The sequence below is a fragment of the Thalassophryne amazonica genome, chromosome 4 (genome assembly GCF_902500255.1).
Source record: "Thalassophryne amazonica chromosome 4, fThaAma1.1, whole genome shotgun sequence".
Lineage (NCBI taxonomy): Eukaryota > Metazoa > Chordata > Actinopteri > Batrachoidiformes > Batrachoididae > Thalassophryne > Thalassophryne amazonica.
This window is the reverse complement of record NC_047106.1, coordinates 91,951,742-91,971,102: the sequence shown is the minus strand read 5'-3', so window position 1 is coordinate 91,971,102 and position 19,361 is coordinate 91,951,742. Positions and strand designations below refer to the sequence as shown.

The window sequence follows — 19,361 nt, the reverse complement described above, 5'->3', positions numbered from 1 at the left end:
AGAGGGGCAGAGTTGTTGACCGATCACCACATGGTGGTGAGTTGGATCCGCTGGGAGGGGAGGAAGCCGGTCAGACCTGGCAGGCCCAAACGTATCGTGAGGGTCTGCTGGGAACGACTGGCGGAACCCTCTGTCAGTGAGGTCTTCAACTCCCACCTTCGGGAGAGCTTCTCCCAGATCCCGGGGGGGGGGTTGGAGACATGGCGTCCAAGTGGACCATGTTCTCCACCTCCATTGTCGATGCAGCCGCTCGTAGCTGTGGTCGCAAGGTCTCTGGTGCCTGTCGCGGTGGCATTCCCTGAACCCGGTGGTGGACACCGGAAGTAAGGGATGCTGTCAAGCTGAAGAAGGAGTCCTACGTATCTTTGTTGGTAGTTGGGACCCCAGAGGCAGCTGACAGGTACCGGATGGCCAAGCGTGCCACAGCCCGTGCAGTCGCAGAGGCAAAAACTCGGGTCTGGGAGGAGTTCGGGGAGGCTATGGATGAGGACTATCGGTCGGCTTCAAAGAGATTCTGGCAAAACGTCCGACGCCTCAGGAGGTGGGAGCAGCTCTCCACCAGCACTGTTTACGGTGCGGGTGGGGAGCTGTTGACCCTGACTGGGGATGTTGTCGGGCGGTGGAAGGAGTACTTCGAGGATCTCCTCAATCCCATCGTCACGTCTTCCGAAGAGGAAGCAGAGACTGGGGACTCAAATCAAATCAATTTTATTTATATAGCACCAAATCACAACAAACAGTTGCCCCAAGGCGCTTTATATTGTAAGGCAAGGCCATACAATAATTACGGAAAAACCCCAACGGTCAAAACGACCCCCTGTGAGCAAGCACTTGGCAACAGTGGGAAGGAAAAACTCCCTTTTAACAGGAAGAAACCTCCAGCAGAACCAGGCTCAGGGAGGGGCAGTCTTCTGCTGGGACTGGTTGGGGCTGAGGGAGAGAACCAGGAAAAAGACATGCTGTGGAGGGGAGCAGAGATCAATCACTAATGATTAAATGCAGAGTGGTGCATACAGAGCAAAAAGAGAAAGAAACACTCAGTGCATCATGGGAACCCCCCAGCAGTTTAAGTCTATAGCAGCATAACTAAGGGATGGTTCAGAGTCACCTGATCCAGCCCTAACTATAAGCTTTAGCAAAAAGGAAAGTTTTAAGCCTAATCTTAAAAGTAGAGAGGGTGTCTGTCTCCCTGATCTGAATTGGGAGCTGGTTCCACAGGAGAGGAGCCTGAAAGCTGAAGGCTCTGCCTCCCATTCTACTCTTACAAACCCTAGGAACTACAAGTAAGCCTGCAGTCTGAGAGCGAAGCGCTCTATTGGGGTGATATGGTACTATGAGGTCCCTAAGATAAGATGGGACCTGATTATTCAAAACCTTATAAGTAAGAAGAAGAATTTTAAATTCTATTCTAGAATTAACAGGAAGCCAATGAAGAGAGGCCAGTATGGGTGAGATATGCTCTCTCCTTCTAGTCCCCATTAGTACTCTAGCTGCAGCATTTTGAATTAACTGAAGGCTTTTCAGGGAACTTTTAGGACAACCTGATAATAATGAATTACAGTAGTCCAGCCTAGAGGAAATAAATGCATGAATTAGTTTTTCAGCATCACTCTGAGACAAGACCTTTCTAATTTTAGAGATATTGCGTAAATGCAAAAAAGCAGTCCTACATATTTGTTTAATATGCACATTGAATGACATATCCTGATCAAAAATGACTCCAAGATTTTACAGGTCAGGGTAATGCCATCCAGAGTAAGGATCTGGTTAGACACCATGTTTCTAAGATTTGTGGGGCCAAGTACAATAACTTCAGTTTTATCTGAGTTTAAAAGCAGGAAATTAGAGATCATCCATGTCTTTATGTCTGTAAGACAATCCTGCAGTTTAGCTAATTGGTGTGTGTCCTCTGGCTTCATGGATAGATAAAGCTGGGTATCATCTGCGTAACAATGAAAATTTAAGCAATGCCGTCTAATAATACTGCCTAAGGGAAACATGTATAAAGTGAATAAAATTGGTCCTAGCACAGAACCTTGTGGAACACCATAATTAACCTTAGTCTGTGAAGAAGATTCCCCATTTACATGAACAAATTGTAATCTATTAGATAAATATGATTCAAACCACCGCAGCGCAGTGCCTTTAATACCTATGGCATGCTCTAATGTCTGTAATAAAATTTTATGGTCAACTCAGAGGCGGACTCATCCATTACCCAGGCCAAAGTCACCCAGGTGGTTAGAAAGCTCCTCTGTGGCAAGGCTCCTGGGGTGGATGAAATCCGTCCTGAGTACCTTAAGTCTCTGGATGTTGTGGGACTGTCTTGGCTGACATGCCTCTGCAACATCGCGTGGCGATCAGGGACAGTGCCTCTGGATTGGCAGACCAGGGTGGCGGTCCCTCTGTTTAAGAAGGGGGACCGGAGGGTCTGTTCCAACTATAGGGGGATCACACTCCTCAGCCTCCCCGGTAAGGTCTATTCCAGAGTACTGGAGAGGAGAATTCGACCGATGGTCGAACCTTGGATTCAGGAGGAGCAGTGTGGTTTTCATCCTGGTCGAGGCACACTGGACCAGCTCTACACGCTCCATCGGGTGCTCGAGGGTCCATGGGTGTGTTCTTCAAAATGAGCTCTGTTCAGGTGCTGCATCATGAACAGTTTTTAGATTGTTTTTGTGGTGCAATATTCAGATATGCGTCACATAGTTGGGTTCAAGATATGTAATTGGGTTCAAGATATGTAATATGTATATGTATATGTGTGTACTCTTGTACACACAGAGTACAACTATAAAGAAACTGAACTAAAACAAAATTGAAAACAAAATAAAAGTAAAAAATGGTTGATTCCTCATAAATTCATTTATTTTCAGCTGTTTGTCTGGGTCGCAGAGCAAGCAGCTCAATCCACACTTCCCTGTCCTTCAATAATGAATAGTAATCAGAGCCATTTTTTGTTTTTTGGCAAGGTAAAAAATGCAAGGTATATATATATATATATATATATATATAAACATTTCATGTTTCTGAAAAAAATAATTAATGAATTCCGGAAAAAATCCTGTGCAAAGCAAAAGTTTTTTTGGGTCATAGGTATAAACTCAGGGAGGACCTGCATACAGTGATAACAGTAAAATCGCCATTGTTAAATTAACACTGCCAGTGTACTTATGGTCCTACGCTGGCCAGAGAGGGACCTTATGTTCACTGGCAGTGTTAATTTAACACTGTCAGTGTTAGTTTTACACTGGTGATTTTACTGTCATGTCATAACAGATAAGATGTGGAAGGAAAGATAAAAATCTAGTGAAGACTCTTTGTTTGTTTGCTGTTTATGATATGTTGGTGTCAAGAAATTAATTTAATATGAATGTGCATTCAATCAACTTTAATGAAAATGAATTTAATTCAGGGTGGGCTTTTAAGCAACTTTCTTTAAAAGGGGGGGGGGGGGTGGGCAGATGCTTGAGGAGGGGCATTCTGATGCATGGTTACGATATCTTTCACTGTATTTCCCAAACTACAATGTAAAGAAAACAACTATGTCACACAGAAGCAGTAACCAATGTCCAAATGCTGTTGTTCAGTTGTGTTTATGTACGACTTCATCTGGTTAAATTCTTCAAAACATTATGAGTAAAATGAAATAAAAAAATCTGTTTAACATGTGCTGTTAACACCTCACTGCTGTCGGCCTGTGCCTCCAGGACCGCGCCTGTAAGCAAGTGTGATGACATCACTGCTTTGAGCTTTTCCTCATATCTTTGATGATTGTCAGGCTTCAGAGATGAAATACAGTTAGCAGTCATGCTCATTTCAAACTTAAATCTTATGATCCACCTGTGATAATCAATTATTAAATGAGGAACCAGAACATTGCCAAACAGTTGAATCTATGCTGTATACAGAAACTCATATTAAATACAGTTTTTCATTCAATCATAAAATGAATTTGTCTCAAACATTTAGAGGCTATCTTCTGCTTCTACTTATACTAATGAATGAGTATAAAGAAGATGTAGTGTAAAAGAAGAAACAGAAGAAGAAAAATATTATTTTTAAGAATTTCTTACAATCGTAAGCCCACAATTTGAATAAAGGTAAATTAATATATATATATATATATTTTAATTCTATATAGAAGAAAACTTATTTGGACTATGCAAAGCAGCAACAATAGCTCCGCATTACTGTTCAACAACTGAATTGCCGGTGAAGTTATTATCTTTTATAAATGTTGTACAAAAAAGTTTTCAAACATTTAATTCCATTGCACGTTCACCTCACATATGATTGTCTGTTCAGTGAATTAAAGAGGCAGTTTACTCACATTTTGCGCCTGGTATAGTAAAATTAATTAGCTGGTTAGCTGTGCTCCTTAACGCAGTGTGCGCCTAATAAATTATGCGTGTAAGAAGTAGAAAATGTGATTTATACTCTGGTGTGTCTTATATTCCAGAAAATACAGCATTTGAAAGCGGAAGTAAATCACAGATCTTAGTTCTTGCAGTCCATTGCACAACTCATGCAAAAATTAAAGAATTCAAGCCTTTAATGTTTGGGGATTGTTGTATATTTTACACTGGTTTTCTTCCTACCTGAGTTCACTAGTAAGGGCCACCAATATGATGCTGACCATGGGCACTCAATCTCAAGAAGCTTTGGTGGCTGTTCTAATAAATGATCTGTATATGATCTTTGATACTAAGCACACAGATGTGTTTGCTCATCAGAAAACATCTCACTTGAGCATGTCATCTAACTAGCAATGCACTAGGGTCCAGTTCATAGGGCTCTAAAAAATAATGAGATGACACTCTTGTTTTGATTCATGAAAATTCAGTAGGTATATCTTATATATTATATTCCAATTCTAAGGTGGAACTATGCAAGTATACTAACGTATATCTAAAAAGGAAGAGTAAAATAGAAGCGTAAAAAAGAGTAGAGCCACTTAGGTGCCTGGTCTTGAGAACCAGGGATGGTAGGTTGAAAAGCTTTTTTATCCCATGGGAACTCTCCCTACCCACTCAAGCGGCTCAAGAAAAGAGATATATATATAATAATAAGAACAAGACAAAAGAAAGATATCATATATATAACTGATATTAAAATAATAGGGTAATAACATATACAATAAATATGGTAGTATATTTATGTACTGTATTATTGTATTATTATTGTATTATTTATGTATCTATATTTATGTATTTATGTTATGCTCAAACCATACCCATGATTAACCCTCTGGAGTCGTGGCTATTTTGGGCTTTTTTGACTACTTTTGGTTTTACCTTAATAATTTACCTTAAAAAACTGTTTACCTGGCCTTGTTTGGTGTAATTTTTTTCCAGCACAACCTTACCTGTGTGACTTTATAGTTTTCTTTCATTCTGACATATTGCATTAAAACAGTGACACAATATTCTCCCCAAAACATAAAATTTAAACCAGAATTTTTTTTTTTTTTTTTTGAAACCAGAAATATTTTTAAGGAACCATTTTTATAACTTGGAATGTAAATGTAAGTTGTAAACTTCAAAAATATATGTAAAAATGTAGCATAAATAAAGTTATATACAATTTTTTTGTGGCTATTTACTACATGCAATAAGATGCCACACAAATTATATTTGTGCCACTCAGAAAAACAATTCCTGTTCAGTGCACATCAGAAGCTCCAAAAATTTGTACAGATATTCCATTTCAATATCCATGTGTATTTTTCCCTAATTCCTTGTTTTTGTAACATTTTTATTGGTATTGGTACAGACTGCCCTGGCTGTGTTAGTTGCCAAAAAAAAAACAAAAAAAACAAAACAATAGAAAAACAGTGTTTTTGACGTTGGGGGGTGGTCCTCCACCTGAAGTCCTGTGTTCTCCGCCCCGTGTGATTGGTTAGTTTCTGTTTTTTCACCAATGGTAACACCCCTTTCTTCTGCTGCTGCTGAGGGAGTCCTGTTTCATTACAACCCTCTCCTCTTCCAGCTGAAAAGGAGGAAATGAGTAATTTTGCTGCAGCTGTCTGCAAAAAGCGCAGCGAATATGAAAATATTATATCCCAAAAAACTTGCGTAAATTATTAATCATAATTCAAGTTAAACTTGGCCAATTAACAAAATTTAAAAAGTGGTTTGGGGGTTGAAGTCTCCACGTTCAACACACATTCAAACAGACCCTTAGAGTGGAGCCAATTGTTCGCTATGTCTGCTTAATGAGGTCATGTGACTTTTGACGTGAGGGTGCGTCGTTCGACTCCAGAGGGTTAATGAAGAGATGAAATGCAACCTTTGTGTGCTCTACAGCTTGCGTTGTACCCAGACTGTGCAAAGTGTAAAGTGGAGTTGGACACATCCTAAATGAAATGGCTGTGTGCTTGAAACCATGTGTTATATGAATAGATCTGTAATATAGGGCCAATAGAGTCACAGATATTACTCTAATTAAGGACATAATGTAATTGTGAACTTCAAAATAAATTGAATAAATGAAAGGATATTGCTTGTCTTTTTTAATATCACGATTGAGTTCATACAGTACATACCTACATCCAAACATTCGTGTAGACAACACAAACACATCCCTGTCTGCTTTGAAAGATGGGACTTGGTCTACTTCCAAATAGTTCACTTGTGAGAATGGGAACCAATGTACTAAATATTAAAACCAAATGTGAATTACACATATTCTAACGTGTTTTAAAGAAGTGATGTGTTTTTTCATACATCCCCATGGATGATTGAAATGGTAATATGTGTGTGTGTGTGTGTGTGTGTGTGTGTGTGTGTGTGTGTGTGTGTGTGTGTGTGTGTGTGTGTGTGTGTGTGTGTGTGTGTGTGTGTGTGTGTGCGCGCGCGTGTGTGTGTGTGTGTGTGTGTGTGTGTGTGAAATTTCCTGAAATTCATTGGTGTGACATCATCTGTGATAAAAAGTCTCTCGGTAGGATTGCATCCATTTTCTAAACCTGCTTATTCCTGTTAGGTGTCATGGGGGGCTGGAGCATATCCCGGTGGTCATTGGGTGAGAGGTGGGGTACACAGGGCTATCGCATGGCCGACACATTTTGACAGACAATTGCATATACACCAATGGTCAATTTAGAGATCATCCCAGTCTACCAGTTCATCTAACCTGCATGTTTTTGGATGTAGGAATCCAGAACACCCAGAGGGGGGGAAAAAAAAACAAACAAATAAAAAAACACAAACATAGGGAGAACATGCAAACTCCACACACAAGACCAGGTCGGAAGCAAACGTGGGACCTTCCTGTCTGGAAAACTGGGAGGCTCCCCCTTTGATGTTGACCAATAGCTGAACTTGTTTACCTGCAAACTATCCACCCTGTGGGAGGTAAAAGTGAGCTCTAATAAAACCTGTGTCCTTGTGTTCCTTGAAAAATCTGAGCAAACATGTATAAGTTGTGCAGGGTTGTTCTTTGTTCATTTTCTGTGATTTGCCTGAATACAGCTTTTGACTGTGAGCAAATAAAGAAGTTTGTCATGCCAAGTTTGTTCAAGGAGGGAAATATAATGATTGGAGGAATTTTTCCTGTTTTCACTAAAGAGCTTAACAGCACTTCTTCATTTATAGAGGGCCCACTTGACGTTAAATGTACAGAGTAAGTGTGAATAAACTGACACCATTCCTTTATAGCATTGCACAAAGATGACAATATATTGTACAGTAACGTGTGTAATTTAACAGTGCATCCACTGACAACCAATTCATTTTTTTTTTCAGATTTAACCTGCGTGCCTTTCGATGGACCCAAGTGATGATATTTGCAATTGAAGAAATTAACAAAGATTCTGTACTCCTGCCAAATATATCTCTTGGTTACAGGATCCTTAATTCTTGTGCATCTTCAAAAAATGCATTGCGTGCTGCACTAATGTTGAGTAGTAGTCCAGACAGGACACAGTCAATGTCCCCATGTCTTCCAACAATATCTGCTGTTATCGCGGAGTCAGGATCATCCCAGTCTATAGCTGTGGCAGGAATGCTTGGACCCTTTCAAGTCCCAATAGTAAGACATGCTGTGAGGAGTTTTGAAAAGGAAAAAAGCTGATTCTGATGATGTGTGATATAACCAAATTATTAAATCAGTAATTACCTCAACCTCATTTGGTGTTCTTTTTTCCCCAAACAGGTAAGCTACTTCTCAACATGTGCCTGTTTAAGTGACAAAGCTAAATATCCCACTTTTTTCCGGACAATCCCCAGCGACTATTACCAGGCTAAAGCTTTGGCAGCACTTGTCAAACATTTTGGGTGGCAGTGGATTGGGGCTATACAGTCAGACAATGATTATGGGCAGAATGGCATTCTGGCCTTTAGAAAAGAACTCAAAAAGTTTGGTATTTGTATTGCATTTGTTGGGAAAATTCTACGAACATATTCCATGGATAAAATTCTGGATGTTGCAGAAATAATCAAGCAGTCAACTGTCAAGGTTATTCTGGCTTTCGTTCCAGAAGGTGACCTTTACCCTTTGATGGAAGAGGTAGTAAAACAGAATATTACAGGAATCCAGTGGATCGCGACTGAGGCTTGGATAATAGCTCCACGACTAGCAACTCCTGAAATCTACCGCTCTTTCAGAGGAACAATTGGGTTTGTGGTTCCAAAAATGTCGATCCCAAAACTAAGACCATTCCTTTTCAGAATTAGCCCTTATACCAATCCGGATGCTGCCTTTGTGAGAGATTTTTGTAAGGTTATGGTGGGCTGTACACCTCCTTCACCTGGAGAACACTCAAGTAGTCAGACAACAAAAGAACTATGCACAAACAGTGAGACTTTAATGGATTCTGAGAACATATTCTTAAATGTTACACAGCTCAGAGTGTCTTATAATGTGTATAATGCAGTTTATGCCATTGCTCATGCACTACATCATTTGATATTCTGTCAAGACATTGTGGGGAAGCCAGCAAGGCTCTGTTACAATATATCAGAAATACAGCCAAAAGAGGTGAGCAACACAAGCAGTCATCAAAAAGAGCTTTTATTTGTTATATTTTATTTCTACTTGTGATCCATACTGCCTTTTTTTCCAGGTCACTGACCATCTGAAAAGAATAAAATTTTTCAAATCAGTTTGGGGATGCTGTGTTCTTTGATGAGAAAGGTGACCCTCCTGCTTCTTATGACATCATTAACTGGCAGTTGAGAGATTGACAAGTTCAACATGTGACACTGGGTCACTTTGTTTCTGATGCTAACGGGAACTATGAACTCAGCATTCAGGAGGAAAAGATAGTTTGGAATACTGGAAAAACGGTAAACTGATTGCCTCAACTAGTATCCTGGAAGACCATTTGATTATGGCAAAAATGACCAGTGCTGCATTGTTTAAGATTTCACACTGATAGTGTGCTCTGAAGTATGCCCACCAGGAACAAGGAAAGGTCACATTAAGGGAAAGCACATCTGATGTTTTGATTGCATAACATGTGATGATGGAACTATAACAAATGTAACAGGTAGTGTGGAACATCTATACAACCTATTGAACCTCATCATTGCACATATTGTTAATGCAATGTGTTATTCAGTGCATATTATGTTGAATCTTTCAAAATATTAATATCAGTGTTCCTGTAGTCTCAAATCAAGTTTATAAAATGTATTTCCACCCTAAAATAAATGACTTACCTGTCAATATTTTAGGTATTCAGTCAAGTCAATGTGGACAGTGACATGACTTTTGTATATTTACCAGTGGTGGTAGAATATCAGATTTATTTCCAGGGGGATTTAACAATCCTCCATTTTCAAAGCCCATAAGCATTAGGCAGGGGTTGGTAGTAATGATCTACCAGTAACACATATATGTATGTAAGTTTTTTTTTTTTGTTGTTGTTTGTTTTTTAGAGGAACAAGCAATTTTCACGTTCCTTTTAAAACTGTACACTCTTACCTAAGTATATTTTACAGAAGCGTATTGCATTCACTGGATTAAAAAAAAAAAAAACAGCTGATCTCATAATTATGAGTAAAGCTCTCATAATTACAAGAAAATATGTCATAATTCCAAGATCCTGATCTCAGAATTATGAGATCAGGATCTCGTAATTATGAGAAAGGATTAGGTTTCTAAATTGTTTTATATATATACTTCCGTACTTCCAGTCCCTCAGTAAAGAAGTGGGCTGAGGTTAGCTGATGATAATGCACTGCAATCAAAGACAGTGTGGATTTTTCCCTCAGGTGCTCCTGGATGAATGTCCAGGGAGGAGCACGGGGTGTCTCACCAAAATGAGCCGTGTCTCGCTCCCCTCCAGACTTCCAGCTTTCACTCACACAGCCCCACCGACCACTGAGGGACAAAGAGGGGTTCTCTCCCAGCATGCCAGTTTGCGTGCCCCATGCCCCGCCTCGCTGGAGGAGTGTCATTCATCCAATAACATTTTAGGGGAAAAGTCACACTTTATGTGTATATAGAAGTGGTGTGTGATCACAGTGCAGTGTTTTTGATTATGACTCTGGAATTCTCACACTTGTCTTTACTGAGGTACTGGAGATACGGAAGCCCATTGTATGGAAGCAATTACAAAAAAAAGAAAAAAATTATCTCATAATTCTGAGGTGCTGAACTCGTAATTACAAGATCTTTTCTCATAATTACGGTATGCGCGGCATAATTTTTTATTTATTTATTTATTTTTTATTCAGTGAATGCAATATGTTTCTGTAATATTTTGAGTCATTTACTTTTTACTTATGCACATTTGATTTACGGCCTTTGTTATACCACTCTTCTGTAAATCAAGTGGCGATAGCATGAATCATCTCCACAGCTGCCAGTGTGCATGGCATCGAAGAGAAGCGCCACAGGTCTGTTTGTGCACTGAGGCTAACACAATGACAGAAGACAGAACAAGAAACAGCTAATCCATAGTCACATCTGACAGGTTTTTATCCCCAAATCTGGGGGTGGGGGGCAGTTACACGAGGGAGTGCCTGTTGTCCTCCCAGTAAACTCTGTCATCTCCACTTTAAAAAAAAATAAAAAATTCCAACCATGGCAAGCATCATGATGGCTTGAGATTTGTATTCTGTTCATAAAGGTCAAAGAAATGTTCAAATAGCATATTTGTTGAGTATCATTGCTGTGATTCCAAGATTCTCTGATTCAAAGTCACACCTGAGTTAAATTTTTCATCACATTTTTAAAAACGGGAAAACCAAAGTTGAAAACTCAAGTTGCTGCCGAAGCTGCGCAGAAGTCTAGAAACTACTGCAAATACAAAACACTCTCAAATGCATACTGGGAGCAAAGGGTGTAAATGTTCATAAACTATGATATTTTTGGGTTTGAATGGCACCACAGTCTACTTTTTAGGATTGAGTCTAAACCATAAAAAAGGATACTAAACATGGTATCAGACACAAATTCAGATCAAAAGCACCAAGCTTTCACAAATGGGATGTGAATAAAAGGGTGAATCCTTAAGTTTCTGGAATAGCAAATCTTTAGGAGTCAGAAGTGATTTTAAAACAACCCTTCATTTGGTGTTTTCCAATTGACCATGTGTGGTTGAATGTAGGCATGTAGAAGGCCCAATATTATGGCTGTATCTTCTGTATCTTCTTCACAGACTAAGTTTAATTATGGAGTTCCACAAGGTTCTGTGCTAGGACCAGTTTTATTCACTGTATACATGCTTCCCTTAGGCAGTATTATTAGACGGCATTGCTTAAATTTTCATTGTTACGCAGATGATACCCAGCTTTATCTATCCATGAAGCCAGAGGACACACACCAATTAGCTAAACTGCAGGATTGTCTTACAGACATAAAGACATGGATGACCTCTAATTTCCTGCTTTTAAACTCAGATAAAACTGAAGTTATTGTACTTGGCCCCACAAATCTTAGAAACATGGTGTCTAACCAGATCCTTACTCTGGATGGCATTACCCTGACCTCTAGTAATACTGTGAGAAATCTTGGAGTCATTTTTGATCAGGATATGTCATTCAATGTGCATATTAAACAAATATGTAGGACTGCTTTTTTTGCATTTACGCAATATCTCTAAAATTAGAAAGGTCTTGTCTCAGAGTGATGCTGAAAAACTAATTCATGCATTTATTTCCTCTAGGCTGGACTATTGTAATTCATTATTATCAGGTTGTCCTAAAAGTTCCCTGAAAAGCCTTCAGTTAATTCAAAATGCTGCAGCTAGAGTACTAATGGGGACTAGAAGGAGAGAGCATATCTCACCCATATTGGCCTCTCTTCATTGGCTTCCTGTTAATTCTAGAACAGAATTTAAAATTCTTCTTCTTACTTATGAGGTTTTGAATAATCAGGTCCCATCTTATCTTAGGGACCTCATAGTACCATATCACCCCAATAGAGCGCTTCGCTCTCAGACTGCAGGCTTACTTGTAGTTCCTAGGGTTTGTAAGAGTAGAATGGGAGGCAGAGCCTTCAGCTTTCAGGCTCCTCTCCTGTGGAACCAGCTCCCAATTCAGATCAGGGAGACAGACACCCTCTCTACTTTTAAGATTAGGCTTAAGACTTTCCTTTTTGCTAAAGCTTATAGTTAGGGCTGGATCAGGTGACCCTGAACCATCCCTTAGTTATGCTGCTATAGACTTAGACTGCTGGGGGGTTCCCATGATGCACTGAGTGTTTCTTTCTCTTTTTGCTCTGTATGCACCACTCTGCATTTAATCATTAGTGATTGATCTCTGCTCCCCTCGACAGCATGTCTTTTTCCTGGTTCTCTCCCTCAGCCCCAACCAGTCCCAGCAGAAGACTGCCCCTCCCTGAGCCTGGTTCTGCTGGAGGTTTCTTCCTGTTAAAAGGGAGTTTTTCATTCCCACTGTCGCCAAGTGCTTGCTCACAGGGGGTCATTTTGACCGTTGGGGTTTTTACGTAATTATTGTATGGCCTTGCCTTACAATATAAAGCGCCTTGGGGCAACTGTTTGTTGTGATTTGGCGCTATATAAATAAAATTGATTGATTGATTGATTGATTGACTGTACAACTGACATGTAATAATCATGTTCTGCAGGTGCAGTTGAATGCACACCCTGTCCTTGGAAATACTGGTCCAATGACAGAAAAGACAAGTGCATTCCTAAAACAATTGAATTTCTTTCCTACCATGAGCCAGTTGGAATAGCAGTCACAGTGGTGAGCCTAATAGGAGCATCTCTCTCAGTGGTCACACTGTGGATCTTTATGCAGCACAAAGAAACTCCAGTAATTAAAGCCAGCAACTCAGAGCTTAGCAGCTTGCTGCTGTTTTCTCTCTTTTTGTGTTTCCTCTGTCCACTTTCCTTTCATTGGGAGGCCTACAATCTGGAGTTGCATCCTGTGACACATCGCCTTTGGAATAACATTTGCACTTTGCATTTCCTGTGTTTTGGGAAAGACCATTGTTGTGGTGATAGCTTTCAAAGCCACGTTTCCTGGCAGGAGAAAGACAGGAAAATTTGGTCCTGCACAGCAGCAGCTCATCGTCTTGTCCTGTACTTTGATTCAGATAGTCATATGTGTGTTGTGGCTTAAGTTAAATCCACCATTCCCAGACATGGTATTCACATACACCAGGAAGAAAATAGTATTAGGATGTAACACTGGTTCTGGGGCTGCTTTCTCTGTGGTGCTGGGTTACGTAGGGATTCTTGCAACAATGTGTTTAGTTTTGGCATTCATGGCACGGAATTTACCTGATACCTACAATGAAGCTAAATTGATCACATTCAGCATGCTAATATTTTGTGCTGTGTGGATCACCTTTGTACCAGCATATGTCAGCTCTCCTGGAAAATTTACAAAAGCAGTGGAAACCTTTGCAATTTTATCATCTGCATTTGGCTTGCTGATTTGCATATTTGCACCTAAATGTTATATACTGCTGATCAAGCCCGAGAAAAATACCAGAAAGCCCATCATAGCAAAAAATCAGAGAAAAGGTTTCTGATTATTAAAATTAAGGATAACTCTGCACTATAATTGATTGGTTTGAACATTTTTTAAACTGATGTGATAGTGCATGCAGGGCACTGCACATTAGGAACAGTTGTGGTTGAATTTACAGTGCATCTGGAAAGTATTTACAGCACTTCACTTTTCCACATTTTGATATGTTATATGCTGTCTTATTCCAAAATGGACAATGTAATTTTTCCCGGTTCTATGAAATTTACTGCCCCTTACAAAAAAAACGAAATCGATATATTCCTCATTTTGAATTTATTGAAGGTTACGTTGAAAACCAGGATTGGGTCGTCACAGATGGAGTCTATCTTGTGAAAGATGACAAAGATGGCTCAAACCACACTTTTAAAAAATGTGGGTGTTACAGTGGTTGTGGTTTAGTCTATATGTTACTGTTTAGTCTATATGTTACTGGCTCTCACAGACAGGGGGAGCCATCCCTGTATCTGAAACTTGCATATGCGTGATGGAAGTGAAACTTAACTCTTATGGGCCTTTCACACTGAATGTGTCGGAAGCGTCAGAGGCATCAAGAATTGGTCTAAAAAGCATTATTTTCAATGAGACGCATTGCTTTTTAGAGGCGTCAGAAGCGTCACGTCAAAAGCCAAGCTAATGCGACGCTTCCCATGGGAGTGCACATGCTGCTTATCGGCAGGCTGACGCGGTCAATGTTCAACCCAGTCCAACTGTCGACGCTCTGAGCTGTGACGTAGCTTCGTGCTGTCCAATAGGAACGACGCGTCGGGCCAAAACACTTAAAATAGCTAAATAAATCATTAAATGGTTCTTTTGAAACCTTTCATCTGTAAATTAAAACCACCTGTTATTTCAGATTAGATAATGTCTTGTCTAACATAAGGAACCTTGGACATTTATTTTTAGACAAATAAAAAACATGGAAAGTATGGTAGATTATTTATATCCCATTTCAACCAGAAAAAACAGGCACTATCAATAAATACGAAAAGTCCTTAAAGCGACAGAATCACCTCAAAATCTCTCATCAGCTGTTAAAATTTTCACTGAAGACCAGCTTAATTTTTCGAACCATGTCCACTTCGATGTGTCTCACAGGTTTAGAAAAAATTTTGATCAAACAAAGCGCCAGTCTCTCAGCAACTTCTCAGACAAAGGAATTCCGACGAGGGGCTGGACGACTCCTCCCACAAGGAGTGCTCACAGGCGAATGACGTCACCGACAGGCGTGGAAAAACTCACGCATGCGCACGAGGGTTCAAGCATGTCTGACGTAAAAACATATGAATGAAATCCATATAGTTTTTGAAAAAAATAAAAAGGACCTATACTTTACGGACAGCCCTCGTATATAAAAAGAAAAAAAAATGGAAAAAAAAGATGGAAAAAATGCCCAGAAAAAAAAAAAAAGTTATTTAAAGTTGAGCTTTTGTGGTCTCCGAAAAAAGCTGTAGCTTTATGTGGTAAAAATAAAAAGACTGAACCATTTACAAATTAAAGCATTCACTCAGATCAACTGTGCTAAAAGGCTAAGCTAACGTTAGCCGATCAATAAACCTTCACAGCAGTGCAGTAAACGTCATGTTTTACTTTTATATTATTCTCACCTCGATAAAGCTGCAGAACTAAACTCCACTGGTCAAACTGGGAGTTAGCATATATCCAAAAAGTGGGACTGAGTGGGTCTGCTCCATCACCCCGGCTGCCTGCCTCACTCTGCCCAGGGATGGTGGCCCAAATCCTGTTTTCTCCTTGCGGGTTGGCCCGCTGTCGTGGTTCAATCAATATCCCACCAAGTCAGTCCTCTCTCGGTTGGCGTCACTCCGAAAAGTAGCTGAAAAAAGCTTCTCCCAGCAGGGTGAAGGGAGAATCGTTCTGCTGCTGTTTTTTAAAGCTTTTATTGTGGTACAGGCGACACAAATTAAAGAGGGCGATCGCTCAACTTTTTTCGGGTTGTGGAAACAGCCAGAGTGTGACATAGCAATTTCCGCCCCCCCTTGACGCTTCCAAAGCGAAGCAACTGACATCACGACGCGTTGGAAACACATCGGCCTGGCATTACGATGCGTTGGAAAGCTTTGACGGATAGGCCTTACACTTTCAGTGTGAAAGGTCCATTATGTTTAAACTTTAAACCAGATCTCAGAGACTTCCAAACAGATAACAAAGGCAAGCACTTGATCACTAACATAAAATAAGGAATATGCACAGACATTATCTAATAGATGAAATTAATTTTTTCCTCAAAATTCTACAAATTTATTAAAAATAAAATACTAAGAAATCACATGTATATAAGCATTCTCACACTTTGCTCAATGCTTTGTTGATGCAAGTGGCACATCTATCTTTGCTACACCTCTCAAGCTCCACTGGGTTGGATGGGGAACATTGGTGCAAAGCCATTTTCAGATCTCTGCAGAGATGTTCAATCGGACTCAGGTCAAGACTCTGACTGGGCCACTCAAAGACATTTTCAGAATTGTCCTGAAGTCCTGACAAGTCTCCCAGTACCTGCTACTGAAAAACTTCCTCACAGCATGACTCTGCGACCACCATGTTTCACTGTAGGGATGGTGCCTGGTTTCCTTCAAACATGACACCTGGGATTCATGCCAAAGAGTTCAATGTTTGTTTCACCAGACCATAAAATTTTGTTTCTCATGGTCTGAGAGTCCTTCAGGTGCCTTTTGGCAACCCCCAGGTGGGCGGCCATGGCTCTTTAACTAACGAGTGACTTCCATATGGCCACTCCACCATACAGGCCTGATAGGTGGATTGCTGCAGAGACGGTTGTCATTCTGGAAGGTTCTCCTCTCTCCACAGAGGAATGCTGGAGCTCTGACAGAGTGACCATTGGGTTCTTAGTTACATTCCTGACTAAAGCTCTTTTCCCCTGTTCACTCAGTTTAGGGCCCTGTCCCACTGGTCTTTAGGAGATTTGCGTATGGATTGCGCACATAATTGGCTCATATTCGCTTAACATCCGCAATATGCGTGAAACATGCTTGTATGAGTCGGCCGACACCCGGACACATCCGCAATTATCCGCAGAGGCACGTTTTTCCGTTTCCAGGATTTTTGAGCTGCACAAAATTTTGGCTGCGGATGACATCCACCTTACATACTCCATACATACACAATACATATTCAATCTGTGCGCTGTATATTCGCAGTCATCTGCTGATATCCGCAACTGACAGAGATTTGCGGCTTGGCAGCGGACTGGGACAGTGTGTACAATGGATATTTTGCGTGCCCATCATGTCCACATCACAAACTAAAATAAGGTGTAGCAACTACATACAGATTGGCCATGAATAAAGTGTTTTTATTACATCTACTTTGCATCTGATTTGCGGCGGATGCAAATCAGATGCGCTGTGTCTCACAGCTGGATGCCGTTCTTTGTTCTACCGGCTGCCACGCGCTCTGCGCTGGACGCTAAGTATATAAAATAATTATTTTGTGGTGGATTCATCATTTTATTCTGCAAATTGGCCGTTGAAAACAGCTCTAATCACCTCCTGAATCAGAGGAAAGCATTTTCAGTCATCTAAAAAGGTAATTATTTGACTTGTTTACATTGTCAAGGCTTGATAAAACAGTTGTGTGTTTTTTCCTTCTTGTCTGCAGCTGTATTTATTCCTGTGTTTATAACAGATTTAACTTCTTATAATCGTTCAGATGAGCTGCGCTCTGATGTGATCCACTGACGTCACCACTTGCCCTGTTCACTGCTTGTTTACTCCAATCAACTTGTCAAGCCCAGCAATTGCTCCAGAGGCTGTACTGTTGGTGTGGATAGTGATGCCGACGGCCCAAGTGCACTTTATTTATGACCACAATGCAGATGCCGAGCACACACAACATGTGCGCGATGCATCATAATACACCCGTAATACTGCTGTGATAATCGCAATGCGTCTGATCTGTTTCCTCACTGCATGTGTTATACAACTGTGATTGTTCATCATATATTCACTATATATTATTAATATATCTGTAATTCATACTGGGACATTTGCCATTTTTGGCCATTTTTGTTGCGGACAACAATGAACGCCCGTACTTTGTATACTCAATTCATGCTCAATTAATCCTCTCCCCAGTGGGACAGGGCCCTTAGACAGGCAGCCAGCTCTATTAATAGTTCTGGTGGATCCAAATTTCTTCCATTTATGGATGATAGAGGCCACTGTGCTCTTTGGGATCTTCAAAGCAGCAGCTATGTTTCTGCTGATGTTTCCCCTGATTTGTGTCTCAAGACAATCCTGTTTCAGGGGTCTACAGACAAGTCCTTTGACTTTCTGTTTGCTTTGTTCTCTTATGCACTGTCAACTGTGAGACCTTATATGTGGATAGATGTGTGCCTTTCCAAATCATGTCCAATCAACTGAATTTACCCCAGGTTATTGGGGTCTGCTCCTTTCTCTGCCCCTGACCAAGGCATTGTCTCTACATGTGGAGTTCATCCCAGGGTGCTGGACTGTGGCTGCCCACTGCTCCTAGTGGTCGCATTGTGTATAACTGCAGTTTGGATGAGTTAAATGCAGAGGACAAATTTTGTTGTATATGTGTATGTACAATGACAAAAATGGCACTTCACTTCAAATAAAGTTTAATTGCCGGATAACAAATGGACTGGGTTTTATACTTTCTGGTGTCTCACCAGGACATATCAATCAATCAATCAATCAATTTTTTTATATAGCGCCAAATCACAACAAACAGTTGCCCCAAGGCGCTTTATATTGTAAGGCAAGGCCATACAATAATTATGTAAAACCCCAACGGTCAAAACGACCCCCTGTGAGCAAGCACTTGGCTACAGTGGGAAGGAAAAACTCCCTTTTAACAGGAAGAAACCTCCAGCAGAACCAGGCTCAGGGAGGGGCAGTCTTCTGCTGGGACTGGTTGGGGCTGAGGGAGAGAACCAGGAAAAAGACATGCTGTGGAGGGGAGCAGAGATCGATCACTAATGATTAAATGCAGAGTGGTGCATACAGAGCAAAAAGAAAAAGAAACAGTGCATCATGGGAACCCCCCAGCAGTCTACGTCTATAGCAGCATAACTAAGGGATGGTTCAGGGTCACCTGATCCAGCCCTAACTATAAGCTTTAGCAAAAAGGAAAGTTTTAAGCCTAATCTTAAAAGTAGAGAGGGTGTCTGTCTCCCTGATCTGAATTGGGAGCTGGTTCCACAGGAGAGGAGCCTGAAAGCTGAAGGCTCTGCCTCCCATTCTACTCTTACAAACCCTAGGAACTACAAGTAAGCCTGCAGTCTGAGAGCGAAGCGCTCTATTGGGGTAATATGGTACTACGAGGTCCCTAAGATAAGATGGGACCTGATTATTCAAAACCTTATAAGTAAGAAGAAGAATTTTAAATTCTATTCTAGAATTAACAGGA

The 19,361-nt window shown here is 40.5% G+C and overlaps 1 pseudogene; it reads left to right on the top strand.

Moving 5' to 3' along the window:
- Window positions 1–7,519: 7,519 nt before the first annotated feature.
- LOC117508487 lies at window positions 7,520–13,953 on the top strand (annotated as a pseudogene).
- The last annotated feature ends 5,408 nt before the right edge of the window (window positions 13,954–19,361 follow it).